Below are 15527 nucleotides of genomic sequence, written 5' to 3' on the forward strand. Positions count from 1 at the left end.
GGCTCCTGTCATGACATAGAATGTGCCCAGCCCTGCTCCTGTTAAGGCTGTCAACACCACTAAAGCTTAAGTTCCCTTAGAACAGGGACTGAGTGTAGTTCTGCTTAGTTCAGATTAGAAGACTACTGTCATGGAAAAGAGAGCTTGTTACACTTGTCAAGAGGAGGGGGCATCTGTACCCTGGGAAGCCAGTCAGGAGGCAGAGGGAGAGGGGATTACTGTGGCGAGGTCTCTGTTGTGGTTCTTGTTGGAAGAAACAGAGAAGGCAGGCAGGGTGAGCAGGCTGGCGTGAGTTGGGGTGAATGGCTGCAGAAGACTCTGGGCACAGGGCTGCCCCTCATTGTCTGGAACCACAGTGACCTGGAGCCTGACAAAGGGGGTGGCTGGGGTGTGGGCTCTGGATTGGTTGGTCTGTCTCGGAAAAGCACACTCACAGGTGAGCTGTTTACATCTCCAGGGATTGGCTAATTCTGGGAGGGACGGTCCTTCCAGGATCAGCAAGGCTCAGATGTCAAAGCATGAGGACACAGAAATTAGAAGGCGTGATTCATACGCATTCATTTTGACACTCCAGAACCCAAAGCAATGCTTTATATTTTGATACAAGGGGGAAGGTGCAGGAAAGCAGGAGGAGAGGAGGGCACAGCGTGCAATGGGCTGGCTGGGTCGGGGAAGGGAAGGCTGCCCTTGGAGCCTCTCCTCCCACAAGCACTGACGTGAGTTGCCCAGAGCCACTACAAGTGTCAGAGAGACACAGCGTCTTGTTCCTGCCCTACATGCCCACGTGGAGAGAGCCTGTTTGCTCGCTCCTGGTTTCGCGTTCAGACAGCTGCCATGTCTCAGCAGTCTTAGGTGCCTTCGGCAGACATCCTGCACAACACGCCCCTGAGTTCACCGAGGTCCCCTGGACAACCTGTTGAAATTGGTCCTTGAATTGTTCCAGAAATGCTGCCAGCACCTGAGAGTGCCTTGGGAGGAATGAGCTCTAGTTATCAGTGGCTGTACCACAAACTACCCCAAACTCTGCAGCTCACACAACTATCTTTCTCACTGATTCTGTGGCTCAGGAATTTAGATGGTACAGGGCAAGGATGGCCTGTGGCTCCTTCATGACGTCCGAAGTCTTAACTGGAAAGATATGAGTGACCAGAAGTCACTTGAAGGGCCAGGAGCCAGAAGCATCCAGAGGCTTCTGCACCCACATGTCCTGCACCAGGGCTGAGATGACTCAAAGGGAGGACTAAGCCAGGCCTGCTGACTGGAGTGTTTTTCCATAGCTTCGCTAGATGGCCTTGGCTTCCTGTAGCCTGGTGGCCTCAGAGCAAATGGACCGCTTACACGTCAACTCCAGGCTGAAAGAATCAGTGTTTGCACAAGCAAGGCAGAAGCGGCACAGACTTCTATGACGTGGGCTCACAGGGCACTGGAGAACCCCTCTGAACAATGCTCTTTGGTAGAAGCAGTGACAAGTCTGGCTAGGTTCAAGGGGAGGGAAACAGACCCTAAGTTCTAGAGCTAGGGAGTGTCAGAGCTCTGGCCATGTTTTAGAGCCACCAGGAGGTGTGTGTGAAATGGTGGAGAGAAGCAGAACTAAGGGACCTGGAACAGTGTTTCCCACCCCAAAGCCAATGTTCAGATAAAGAACCCTGTCACCTTCTTCATGCCTTCCTTCCACACACACGTTCATAAGAAAAATTACCCCAAAGAAACTGATGGAAATAAAATAACAGGAATTTCATTTTTAAGATGAACAACCCAGAGGCACACGATATGTTTGCAGCTATAAAGCAATTTAAAGCGTTGGGCTATGTCTGAATATTGAATTTGCATTTTTCAAACAGAACTTAATGAGTTACGGATTCACACAATGAATTGGAATTTACAGGGTTCTATGTATGGGAACTGGAGGAGGTCGTTGAGAGTATTTGGAAAAGAATTGAAGCGCAGGTAGAGAAAATGGTTTCTAAGCCTTGCTGCAGCTGGCTTGCGGACAGGATCATCCTTTGCGCTTCTGATCCAGTGAACATGGTGCTCCAAGCAGTACTAATCGCAGTCTTGTTTACATGCATCAGTATAATTTGCATGTCCTAGGTCTTTTTATTTTCAAACATCTTTTAAGGAAAGCAGGGAAGGTATATGCTATTATTACCCCAATTTTGTAGATGAAGAACTGAGGCTCATAGAAATTAAATGACAGGAGTGAGTTGCAGAACTGGTAAAATGACTCCGTCTAAGGCCTTCTCTAGGATGTCATTCATTGCTTAATTCTTCACAGGGTTTAGGGATTAAATAAAATGAGGTTGGATGCAAACAAACAATGTCAAGTGTAAGAAAAGTAGCCCTTAAATTACAGAGATTTCTACTTCTGCCAATGATGGAGTAGCAGGAATCAGATTTACCTTCCCAACTTAAATGACCACAAAACTGGATGAAGTACATGGAACAAGAGTTTTCATACACTGGACAATAGACAGTGTAGGACAGCAATCCAGGGAAAGACAAACAAATAAGGGAAACCCAGTAAGTTCCTCTGCTCAGTGTCTGGAAAAGGTTCCAGACCATGGCACATGGAAGGGAAACCAAAACAGAGACCAGGGGTCCTGAGGAGTTGAAGAGACAGAATTCTGGGTTCAGGGAGGGTGGTGCAGAGAAGAGGAGACTGTGTAGGAGAGCTTCAGAGGTCTGGAGGGGGTCTCCCTGAATGTTTAGCTGAGCGCTGATTTTCACATGCGTGTGAGAAGAACACTAAGGCTATGTATGGCAAGAACCACTGGAAAAGCAGGTGCAACAATTTGTTGAGCTTTCGCAGGACAGGAGGTGTTTCTGCTCCTACGAGGCAGGGTAGAAAGACCTCAGGCAGTATCCTCAGACGATGATGGAAAGAAACAGCAAAATACAACCCAGGAGTGGGAAGTCAACCACAGAAACACAGCTGTGAGCACGTGGATGAGGGAACTAGCAGGTATTGATGTTTTAAGTGTATTCCGTGTGCCCAAGGGGGTAGAGGAAAAAAGGATGGGAAAAAGAGGGAAATAAGAGATTTTAAATGATTCAAATCAAAATTTGAATGATGGAATATACAATGTTTAAAATAAGGGGCTGGTGCTGTGGCATAATGGGTAAAGCCACCACCTGTAGTGCCAGCATCTCATATGGGTGCCGGTTTGAGCCCCAGCTGCTCCACTTGCCATCCAGCTCTCTGCTATGGCCTGGGAAAGCAGTAGAAGATGGCCCAAGTCTTTGGGCCCCTGCACCCATGTGGGAGACCTGGAAGAATCTCCTGGCTTCAGATTGGCACAGCTCCGGCTATTGTGGCCAACTGGGGAGTCAACCAGTGGAAGAAAGACCTCTCTCTCTCTCTCTCTCTGCCTCTCCTCTTTCTATGTAACTCTGACTTTCAAATAAATAAATAAATCTCTTTTTAAAAAAATATAAAGTACATTATATAGGATTGACTGAAACATTGCCGAAAACAGTACACATGAGACATGGCTACATAAACCCTCCAAAACGAAAAGCAGAGAGAAGACTAAAAATAATCACAGAGGCAGCGACAATATTAAGTGGCCTAAAAATATAAGCAAAGTATCAGAAGGAAATGGAGGGTGAGAAAATATATACTTGAAAAAAGAAATTTAATGAAATTATAAACCCATAGATTTATTATTTTTGTACCTTTTTTTAAACTTAGAAACATTTATTTAAGGTATACAAACTGCATGCATTTCATAAATACAAATTTAGGAATATAGTGATTCTTTTCACCCTACCCTCCTGCCCACCTGCACTCCTACCCTTCTTCCTCCTCCCTCTCCTATCCCATTCTTATTTTTTACTAAGATCTATTTTCAATTAACTTTATACAAATAAGATTAACTCTACACTACACTACTTTTTTTTTTTTTTTGACAGGCAGCGTGGACAGTGAGAGAGAGAGAGAGAGAGAAAGGTCTTCCTTTGCCGTTGGTTCACCCTCCAATGGCGCACCGCGCTGATCCGAAGGCAAGAGCCAGGTGCTTCTCCTGGTCTCCCATGGAGTGCAGGGCCCAAGCACTTGGGCCATCCTCCACTGCACTCCCGGGCCATAGCAGAGAGCTGGCCTGGAAGAGGGATAACCGGGATAGAATCCGGCGCCCCGACCGGGACTAGAACCCGGTGTGCTGGTGCCACAGGCAGAGGATTTGCCTATTGAGCTGTGGCGCCGGTCCCTATTTCATCAAGTAGTATGAAAAAAAATTGTTCCTCAACAGTCAATACAAGGGCTGTTCAAAGTCGTTGCGTCTCAAAGTGTCAATTTCACTTCTATAGATTATCTAGTAGGTGTTCTATTATTACCACAGGTCAGGGGAAAAATACTGTATTTGTCTTTTTGGGACTGGTTTATTTCACTGAGTATAATGTTTTCCAGTTGCATCCATTTTGTTGCAAACGACAGGATTTTTTTTTCACTGCTGTGTAATATTACGTGGTGTATGTATCCCATAGCTTCTTTACCCAGTCTTCAGTTGTAAGCCTATGGATTTAAAAAGGTCAACAATCCCCACAGAGAAAACAGAAGGAAATGAAACTAAGGCCCATCATGATTGCATTCTTGAAAATCTTAAAAGCCACAAGAGGAAAAAGGTCACAGTATATATAGAGGAATAGATATTAAGAATTACAGTAGGGGCTGGTGCTGTGGCGTAGCAGGTTAAAGCCCCAGCCTGCAGTGCCAGCATCCCATATGGGCTCCGGTTTGAGTCCGGGCTGCTCCTCTTCTGATCCAGCTCTCTGCTATGGCCTGGGAAGGCAAAAGATGGCCCAACTCCTTGGGCCTCTGCACCCACATGGAAGACCCAGAAGAAGCTCCTGGCTCCTTGCTTCAGATCAGCTCAGCTCTGGCCGTTGCAGCCGTCTGGGGAGTGAATCAGCGGAATGGAAGACCTCTCTCTCTCTCTCTCTCTCTCTCTCTGGCCCTGCCTCTCTCTGTAACTCTGACTTTCAAATAAATGATCAAGAATTTCCTAAGGCATGTGATCAGGAAAGTCAGAGAACACCATGCAAAAAAACAAAAACAAAAACAAAACTAAACTAAATCTAGGCATAATATATCCAAACTATAGAAAGCCAAAAATAAAGAGGAAGTCTTAAATCATCTTACCTGTAGGAGGGAAAGGGCAATAATGATATTAGACTTTACTGCAGAAGCCATGAGAGCAAGAAGAGAATGAAATGAAATACTTAAATGATGAAAAAAAAAAAAACTAACTTACCATTCTGCATCCAGCAAAATTACCCATCATAAGAGAAGGAGAAATAAAGGCTCTATCAGATAAACAAAAATTAAGTGAATTTGTCACCAGTAGACTCTCCCTTGCAAGAATTTTTAAAAAAGATTTATTTATTTGGGCCGGCGCTGTGGCTCAACAGGCTAATCCTCCAACTGCGGCGCTAGTACCCCAGGTTCTAGTCCCGGTCAGGGCGCCAGATTCTGTCTCAGTTGCTCCTCTTCCAGTCCAGCTCTCTGCTGTGGCCCGGGAGGGCAGTGGAGGATGGCCCAAGTGGTTGGGCCCTGCACCCGCACGGGAGACCAGGAGAAGCACCTGGCTCCTGCCTTCGGATCAGGATCAGCGTGGTGCACTGGCTGCAGTGTGCCGGCCGCAGCAGTCATTGGGGGGTGAACCAACGGAAAAGGAAGACCTTTCTCTCTGTCTCTCTCACTAACTCTGCCTGTCAAAAAAAAAAAAAAAAAAGATTTATTTATTTGAAAGTCAGAGCTGCAGAGAGAGAGAGAGAGAGAGAGAGAGAGAGAGAGAGGTCTTCCATCCGCTGGTTCATTCCCCAATTGGCCGCAATGTCTAGAGCTGCGCTGATCTGAAGCCAGGAGCCAGGAGCTTCCTCTGGCTCTCCTATGCGGGTGCGGGCTCAAGGACTTGAGCCATCTTTCACTGCTTTCCCAGGCCATAGCACAGAGCTGGATTGGAAGTGGAGCAGCCAGGACTTGAACCGGTGCCCATATGGGATGCCAGTACTGCAGGTGGTGGCCTCACCCATTATGCCACAGCGCCGGCTCCGAAGAAATTTTTTATAGAATTTTTTCTAAGACTTATTTTATTTATTTGGAAGACAGAGTTACAGAGAGAGGGAGAGAGAGAGAAAGGTCATCTGCTGGTTCACTCCCCAAATGGCTGTAATGGCTGGAGCCGGGCCAAATCGAAGCCAGGAGCCAGGAGCTTATTTTGGGTCTCCCAAGTGCTTGCAGGGGGCCAAGGACTTGGACCATCCTCTGCTGCTTTCCCAGGCCATAACAGAGAGCTGGATTGGAAGAGGAGAAGCTGAGACTAGAACCGGCATCCATATGGGATGCCAGCACTGCAGGATGGGGCTTTAACCCACTGTGCCGCAGTGCCAGCCCCACAAAACATGTTTTAAAGAAATTCTTTGGAGAAAAGGAAAAAAGTTATTTGGGCCTGAAAATCAGATCTATATAAAGAAAGACCATGAGGTGCTGGCACTGTGGTATAGAGGGTAGAGCCTCCACTTGCAGTGCTGGCATCCCATATGGGCACTAGTTCGAGTCCCAGCTGCTCCACTTCCAATCCAGCTCTCTGCCATGGCATGGGAAAGCAGTAGATGTCCCAAGTCCTTGGGCCCCTGAACCGGCATGGGAGATCTGGAAGAAGCTCCTGGTGCCTGGCTTCAGATCAGCGCAGTTGGGGAGTGAACTAGTGGATGGAAGATTCTCTCTCTCTCTCTACCTCTGCCTCTCTGTAACTCTGCCTTTCAGATAAATAAATAAACTGAAAGAAAGAAAGAAAGAAAGACCATGAAAGAAGTAGTAAGTGAAGGCAAAAATAAAAAATTTCAGGGCCAGTGCTGTGGTATAGTGGGTAAAGCTGCCACCTGCAGTACCAGCATCCCATATGAGCACCAGTTAGAGGCCCGGCTTTTCCACTTCTGATCCAGCTCTCTGCTATGGCCTGGGAAAGCAGTGGAGGATGGCCCAAGTGCTTGGGCCCCTATGCCCACATGGGAGACACAGAAGAAGTTCTTGGCTCCTGGCTTCCGGTTGGCGCAACTCCAGCTGTTGTGGTCATCTGAGGAGTGAACCAGCAGTTGGAAGACCCCTCTCTCTCTCTCTGCCTTTCAAATAAATAAATAAACCTTTTAAAAATTTTCTTATTCTTATCTAAGCAGTAACAGTTTGTTCAGAGTAAGAACAACAATGCATTCAGTTCTTACATCTTAGGTAAGCAAAATGAATGGTAGTAATGATATAAGAGATGGAAGGGAGAAGTTAGGAATATTGTGTTATAAAGTGCTTGCAGGCCAGCACCGCGGCTCAATAGGCTAATCCTCCGCCTGCGGCGCCGGCACACCGGGTTCTAGTCCTGGTCGGGGCACCAGATTCTGTCCTGGTTGCCCCTCTTCCAGGCCAGCTCTCTGCTGTGGCCCGGGAGTGCAGTGGAGGATGGCCCAAGTTCTTTGGCCCTGCACCTGCATGAGAGACCAGGATAAGCACCAGGCTCCTGGCTTCGGATCGGCGCGGTGCGCTGGCCGCAGCAGCCATTGGAGGGTGAACCAACGGCAAAAAGGAAGACCTTTCTCTCTGTCTCTCTCTCACTATCCACCCTGCCTATCAAAACAAAACAAAACAAAACAAACAAAAAAAAAAAACAGAAAAAAACAAAACAAATAAAGTGCTTGCATTATCTCTGCAGTGGTATAGTGTTGTTTGAAAATGAATTTGAATTAGTTGTAAAGTGTATATCACCAACCAAAGGGCACTAAAAATAAGAATATAATTGATACATTGAAAAGGAGGAGAAATGGAATAAAAATGCTCAGTTAAAATCACAGAAGGAAGAAAAAGAGTGGAAGACAAAACTAGAAACAAAGAAAAAGAGCAACAAATAGAAAACAGTAACAAATATTATAGATATTGATTCAACTATATCAATAATCATTGTGAATGTCAATATTCTAAATAACCCATTAGAAGACCAAGACTGTCAGAGTAGATGACAACACACAACTACGTCTTATCTACAAAAAATCCACTTTAAATATAGGACTCTGATGGATTACAAGTAAAGGGATGGGGCCAGTGCTGTGGTGTAGCAGGTAAAGGTGCTGCCTGCAGTGCCAGCATCCCATATGGACACCGGTTCGAGACCTAACTGCTCCACTTCCCCTCCAGCTCTCTGCTATGGCCTGGGAAGGCAGTAGAAGATGGCCCAAGTCGTGGGACCCTGCACCTACGTGGGAGACATGGAAGAAGCTCCTGGCTTCTGGCTTAAGATCAGCTCAGCTCCGGCCATTGTGGCCATCTGGGGAGTGAACCAGAGATGGAAGACTTTCTGTCTCTCTCTCTCTATGTCTCTCTCTCTCCACCTCTGCCTTTCTGTAACTCTGCCTTTCAAATTAATAAATAAATCTTTACCAAAAAAAGTAAAAGGATGGAGAAAGATATGTTGTGTTAACACTAATCAAAAGAAATCCAGAGTTGCTTTATTAATTTCAGACAAAGTAGACTTCAGAGCGATCAATGAAGATAAAAAGATGTATTATATCACTATAAAGGGGCCAATTCACACAAAACACATAATAATCCTTAATGTGTATGCACCTAACAGCAGCATGTCTAAATAGGAGAGGTGGAGCCAGTGTCACGGTACAGTGGGTTAAGCTGCTGCTTGAGACGCCAGCATCCCGGATCAGTGTGCTTGGCTGCTCCGCTTCCGATCCGCTTCCTGCTAATGCACTGGGAAGGCAGTGGAAGACGGCCCAAGTCCTTGGAGAGCAGGATGGAGTTCCCGGCTCCTGGCTTCTGCCTGGCCCAGCCCTGGCTGTTGCTGGCATTTGGGGAGGGAACCAGCAGATGGAAGATTTCTGTCTGTCTGTCTCTCTGTTGCTCTGCCTTTCAGATAATAAATAAATAAATCTTAACAAAAAAGCAGTACCAGAAGAAAGCTGATAGGATTGCAAGGAGATTGAATTCAATAGCACCATCAATCAACTAGATATGATTGACGTTCATTGATCACTTCACCCAAAACAAGAGAATACATTTTTTTCCCTCAAGCGCCCATGGAATATTCATCAAGATAGATTGCATTCTCAGCAATTTAACAAATTAAAAGAAATATAAATCACACAATGTATGTTCTTAGATTAGAAGCCAATAAAGACAGCTAGAACATCACCCAATACTTGGAGATTAAACACCATACTTCCAAATAACACACGGGTCAAACAGTAAGTCTAAATAAAAATGTAAAAATACTTTGTACTTAATGAAAATGAAAATGCAACTCGTCAAGGCTTGTGAGACAAAGAGAAAATAGTGCATAGGGGAAATCCATAGCATTACAAAGTGCATAATATTAGAACGAAAAAAAGATCTAAAATCAATCATCTAAGCTTACCCCCTAGGAAACTAGAAAAAGAAGAGCAAATTATACCCAAAGTAAGCAGAAAAAGACAGTAGAAATCTGTGAAACTGAAAGCAAAATATCAATAGAGAAAAATGAAACCAAAATCTTCTTCTTCAAAAAGATCAATAAAATTGATAAACCTCTAGCTAGGTTAACCAAGAAAATGAGAGAAGACACAAATTACTAGTATCAGAAATGAAAGATGCAACCTCACTACTGATTCCATAGCCACTATGTGGAATGAAGGAATATGTGAGCAACTCTATGCCTACACATATGACAAACTAGATGAAATGGACCAGTTATTTGAAAGATACAACCTTTCAGAACTTATACAATAAACATACAATCTAAATAAATCTCTGTTAAAAACCAATGTGTATACAAGAAGAAATCAACACTCTAAATAGGCCTATATCTATTAAAGAAATTAAACCAATAATTAATAACCTTTCAAAATAGAAAGTACCAGGCCAAGATGGCAAATACTACCAAATATTTAAGGAAGAAATTATCTAATTGTAATTTTAGAGATTATAATTGTGGTTTAAATTACAGAAATTGCAATTTTAGAAACTACAATTGTAGCTGAAATGACCAGTTCTCTACAATTTCTTCCAGAAGATAGAGGCAGAGGGAATGCCCCTTAACTCATTCTGTGAGGCCAGCACTACACCAATGTTCAAATCAACATCTCTCACAGACATAGTACAAAAATTATCACAAAATATTAGCAAATTGAATCCAACAATGTATACAAAGAATTATACATCACAACCCAGTGGGATTTAGTCCAGCTATGCAAGGCCAACTGAACATTTGAAAATCGAGTAATGTAATCCATCATATCAACAGGTTAAAGAGGAAAACTCACATGGATATATTGATCGATGATAAATAAAACATTTGAAAACATCCAAAACCCATTCAGGATTCTAGAAAGTATCAGCAACTAGGAGTAGAGGAGGAACTTCGACCACTTGATAATGTCACACTTACTGATGAGGACCTATGTACTTCCCCATTAAGATCAGGACTCAGGCAAGCAGAATCCTTCTCTCCTTTCCAACCATATGCTGGAAGAACCAGCTAAGCATCAAGTCAAGGAAAGGAAATAAATGTAGACAAATGGGGGACTAAGAAATAAAACCATCTTTGTTCAAAGATGACATGATTGTCTATGTAGAAAATCCCAGAAAATTGACAAAAGATCTCCTGGAATTAATAAATAATTTCAACAAGTTTCCAGGATACCAGGTTAGTATACAACAGTCCATTGCTTTCCTATATATCATCAATGAGAATTGATAGCTGAAATAGAAAACATGAGACCTTTTACATGATCACTAAATAAAAATAAACAAGATATTTAGATATAAATCTAACAAAATATAAGCAGGAGGAAAATCACAACATTTGGATTTGAAAAACCAAAGAACTAAGTAAATGAAGAACTAGTACCACTTCATGGGTAGGAGGACATATATTGTTAAGGTATCAATTCTTCTCAATTTGTTTTTTTTTTTTTTTAAGATTTATTTTATTTATTTGAAAGACAGAGTTACAGAGAGAGGTAGAGACAGAGAGAGAGAGGTCTTCCAGCCACTGGTTCACTCCCCAGATGGCCACAACAGCCAGACCTGAGCCAATCCAAAGTCAGGAGCCAGGAGCTTCTTCCAGGTCTCCCACGTAGGTGCAGGAGCCAAGGACTTGGGACATCTTCTACTGCTTTCCCAGGCCACAGCAGAGAGCTGATCAGAAGAGGAGCAGCCAGGACTAGAACCAGCACCCATATGGGATGCCGGCGCTGATTCAGGCCAGGGCTTTAACCCGCTGCACCACAGCGCCAGCCCTCAATGTGTTCTTTAGATTAATTGCAATCACAATCACAATTCTAGCAAGTTGTTTTGTAGATGTGAACAAATGGATTCTACAGCTTATTCAGAAAGGCAAAAAACCCAGAATAGCCAACATAGTATTGACAAAGAAAAAAGTTGGAGGGCTGATTTACTAACTTTGTAGCTGCTGCTGTAATAAGGACATGGTGATACTGTGAGAGAACAAACACCAACGAGTCTCCAAAAAAATCCAAAGAAAATGAGTATTATGAAAAACCACGCACAGCTTTCAAAAAACTTTGCATTAAAATAAACGTATTTTGTTCAGGATCATTAGCCATCAGAGAAATGCAAATCAAAACCACAATGAGGTTTCACCTCACCCCAGTTATAATGGCTTGCATACAGAAATCAACTAACAACAGATGCTGGCGAGGATATGGGGGAAAAGGGACACTAATCCACTGTTGGTGGGAATGCAAACTGGTAAAGCCACTATGGAAGTCAGTTTGGAGATTCCTCAGAAACTACCATACAACCCAGCCATCCCACTCCTTGGAATTTACCCAAAGGAAATTTAATTGGCAAATAAAAGAGCTGTCTGCACCTCAATGTTTATTGCAGCTCAATTCACAATAGCCAAAACATGGAAACAACCTAAATGCCCATCAACAGTAGACTGGATAAAGAAATTATGGGACATGTACTCTATGGAATACTATACAGCAGTAAAAAATGAAATCAGGCCATTTGCAACAAAATAGAGGAATCTGGAAAACATTATGCTGAGTAAAATAAGCCAGTCCCAAAGGGACAAATATCATATGTTCTCCCTGATCTGTAACAACTAACTGAGCACCTAAAAGGAAACCTGTACAAGTGAAACGGACACTCTGAGAAACAATGACTTGATCAACCCTTGCCCTGACTTGTCAAGGAGGAACTTACTATTTTATTCCCTTTAGTATTTTTTTTGTTCTACTTAATACCATTGGTTGAACTCTTTAATTAACACACAATTATTCTTAGGTGTTTAAATTTAACTGAAAAGTGATCCCTGTTAAATATAAGAGTGGGACTAAGAGACAGAGGAGATGTACAGTTTGGCACATGCTCACTCAGACTTACCCCTAGTGGTAGAGCTAGAAATGTGCCAGAGGATTCCAAATCAACCCCATCAAGGTGGCATGTACCAATGCCATCTCATTAGTCAAAGTGATAAGTTTCAGTTCATAATTGATCATAATGATAGGATTAAGTGTCAAACGAATCATATAAACAAGACTAGTGTCTGCTAATACTAACTGATAGAATTAAAAAAGAGAGATCGATCCAACATGGGAAGTGGGATACACAGCCGACTCATAGAAAGGCAGATGTCCTAAACAGCACTCTAGCCTCAGAATCAGCCCTTTAAGGCATTCGGATCTGGCTAAAAATCCTGTGAGAGTTTCTCAGGCATGGAAAATCAAGACACTATGGCAAAAAAAAAAAAATGACCTAAATGAAGGATCTCTGTGAGTGAGATCCCAGGAGAAAGAATGGGTCACCAAAGAAGGAGGTACCTTTCTCTGAAGGGAGGAGAAAACTTCCACTTTGATTATGGCCTTGTCTAAATAAGGTCAGAGTATGTGAACTCAAGAGGCTTCCATAGCCTTGGCAGCTCATGACAAGAGCCTCGGGTGATTACTGACATCATAAATAAGAGTGTCAATTGTTAAATCAACAACGGGAGTCGCTGTACACTTGCTCCCCGTGTAGAATCTCTGACCTTAATGTGTTGTACGATGCGAATTAACGGTAAAACTAGTACTCAAACAGTACTTTATACTTTGTGTATCTGTGTGAGTGCAAACTGTTGAAATCTTTACATAGTATTTACTAAGTTGATCTTCTGTATATAAAGATATTTGAAAATGAATCTTGATGAAGAATGGAATGGGAGAGGGAGTGGGAGATGGGATGGTTGTGGGTGGGAGGGAGATTATGGGGAGAAAAGCCGCTATAATCCAAAAGTTGTACTTTTGAAATTTATATCTATTAAATAAAAGTTTAAAATAAAGTAAACGTATTTTAATGACATTTTCCTATGAACGTTTTGAAGTACTCTCACATGACAGTGGAATGCAACAGAGGGGCCAGTCAGCCACTCTTCCACAGAGGGTGAAGGCAATTCCATGGAAAAGGGAACTCTTCTCAGTAGAGCTGGACTGCACAAACAATCTGCCAGACACAGACATTTACGTCCTGGACAGAAATTAGTTCATGATGTTCCACAGGCGTAAATGTTAAAATTATAAAACATCTTGAAGATAACCTAGGAGAAAATCTTGATGACTTTGGGTTTGACAATGACATTTTAGATACAATACTGAAGGCATAATCCATGAAAGAATGAATTGATAATCTAGATTTCATTAAAAGTAAAAACTCCCTCCTATGAGAAAAATAATGTCAAGGCAACGAGGAGACAATCCGTAGACTGGGAGAACATATTTGCAAAACAAATATCTGGTAAAGGACTGTTACCCAAAATATATACAGGACAGTTGAAACTCGACAGTAAGAAAATGAGCAATTCGGTCTAAGAATGGCCAAAGGATCTGAATGGATGTATCACCAGAGAAATTATACAGATTGCAAGTAAGCACTCAGAAGGCATTTTTTAGTTTTCAACATACAAATTCTGGTCATGTTTTGTTAGGTTTATATCTAAACATTTAAGTTTTTATTGTGCTAAAATACACAGAACATAAAATTTATCATCGTAACCACTTTCAAATGCACAGATTGGTGGCATTTAAGTAGCTCACGGTGTTGTGCAACCATCAACACCATCCATCTGCAGAAATGTTTAATCCTTCCAAACTGAAACTCTGAACCCACTGAACTATAATTCCCCATTTCCCTCTCCTCCAGCCCCTGACAACTGGCATTCCACTTTCTGGCTCTGTGAATTTGACTACTCTAGGTCCCTCACATAAGTGGAATAATAGGGTATTTATTCTTTTGTGACTGGCTTGTGGCACTTCGCATAATGTCTGCAACGTTCATTCATGTTGTGGCATGTATTAGAATTTCCTGCCTTCTTAAGGTTGAATCACATACCCCATCTTGTTAATCCACTCATCTGTCAATGAATACTTGGGTTGCTATACTTCTAGCTATTCTGAACAATGCTGCTATGAACACGGGTATACAAATAGGTGTTCAAGTCCCTGCATTCACTTCTTCTGTGTATATACCTACAAGTAGGATTGCTGGGTCTTATGGTAATTCTGTTTAGTTTTTTTGAGGAATTTGCATGGTATTTTTCTCAGTGGCTAATACCATGTTACATTCCCACCAGCAGTACACAAGGGGTTCAGTATCTCCACACTGTCAGCAATACTTACAACAATAATAGCTATCCTAGAGGGTATGAAAGCATCTCATGGTTTTGATGTACATTTCCCTAATGACTGGTGATGCTGAGCATCTTGTCATGTGTTTGTTGTCCATTTGCATATGTTTTAGAGAAATGTCAGTTCAGGCCCTCTGCCCATGTTTTAGCCAAGTTGTTGTTGTTGTTACTATTATTTTTTGGTGGTTGAGTTGCAGGAGTTCTTTATATATTCTAGATCAATCCCTCATCAGACATATTATTGACAAATACTTCTCATTACATGGGTTGTATATTAACTCTGTTGGTAATGGCCCTTGAAACACAAAAGCTCTTAATTTTGATGTGTCCAAGTTGCATATTTTCTCTATTCTTGACCATGCTTCTTGTGTGCAATCCAAGAGGTCATTTCCAAATCCAGTGCCATCACGTTTTCTTTCTTTCTTTTTTTTTTTTTTGGACAGGCAGAGTGGATAGTGAGAGAGAGAGACAGAGAGAAAGGTCTTCCTTTTTGCCATTGGTTCACCCTCCAATGGCTGCCACGGCTGGCGCGCTGCAGCCAGCGCACCGCGCTGATCCGAAGCCAGGAGCCAGGTGCTTCTCCTGGTCTCCCATGGGGTGTAGGGCCCAAGCACTTGGGCCATCCTCCACCGCCTTCCCGGGCCACAGCAGAGAGCTGGACTGGAAGAGGGGCAACCGGGATAGAATCTGGCACCCCAACTGGGACTAGAACCCAGTGTGCTGGCGCCACAGGTGGAGGATTAGCCTGTTAAGCCACGGCGCCGGCCCCATGACATTTTCTTGCCACGCTTTCTTTAAAGGTCTTATATTTTCAGTTCTTACATTTAAGGCCTTTCATCCACTTTGAGTTAATGTTTATATACGTGTAAG

The sequence above is a fragment of the Lepus europaeus genome, chromosome 16 (genome assembly GCF_033115175.1).
Source record: "Lepus europaeus isolate LE1 chromosome 16, mLepTim1.pri, whole genome shotgun sequence".
NCBI classification, from domain to species: Eukaryota; Metazoa; Chordata; class Mammalia; order Lagomorpha; family Leporidae; genus Lepus; species Lepus europaeus.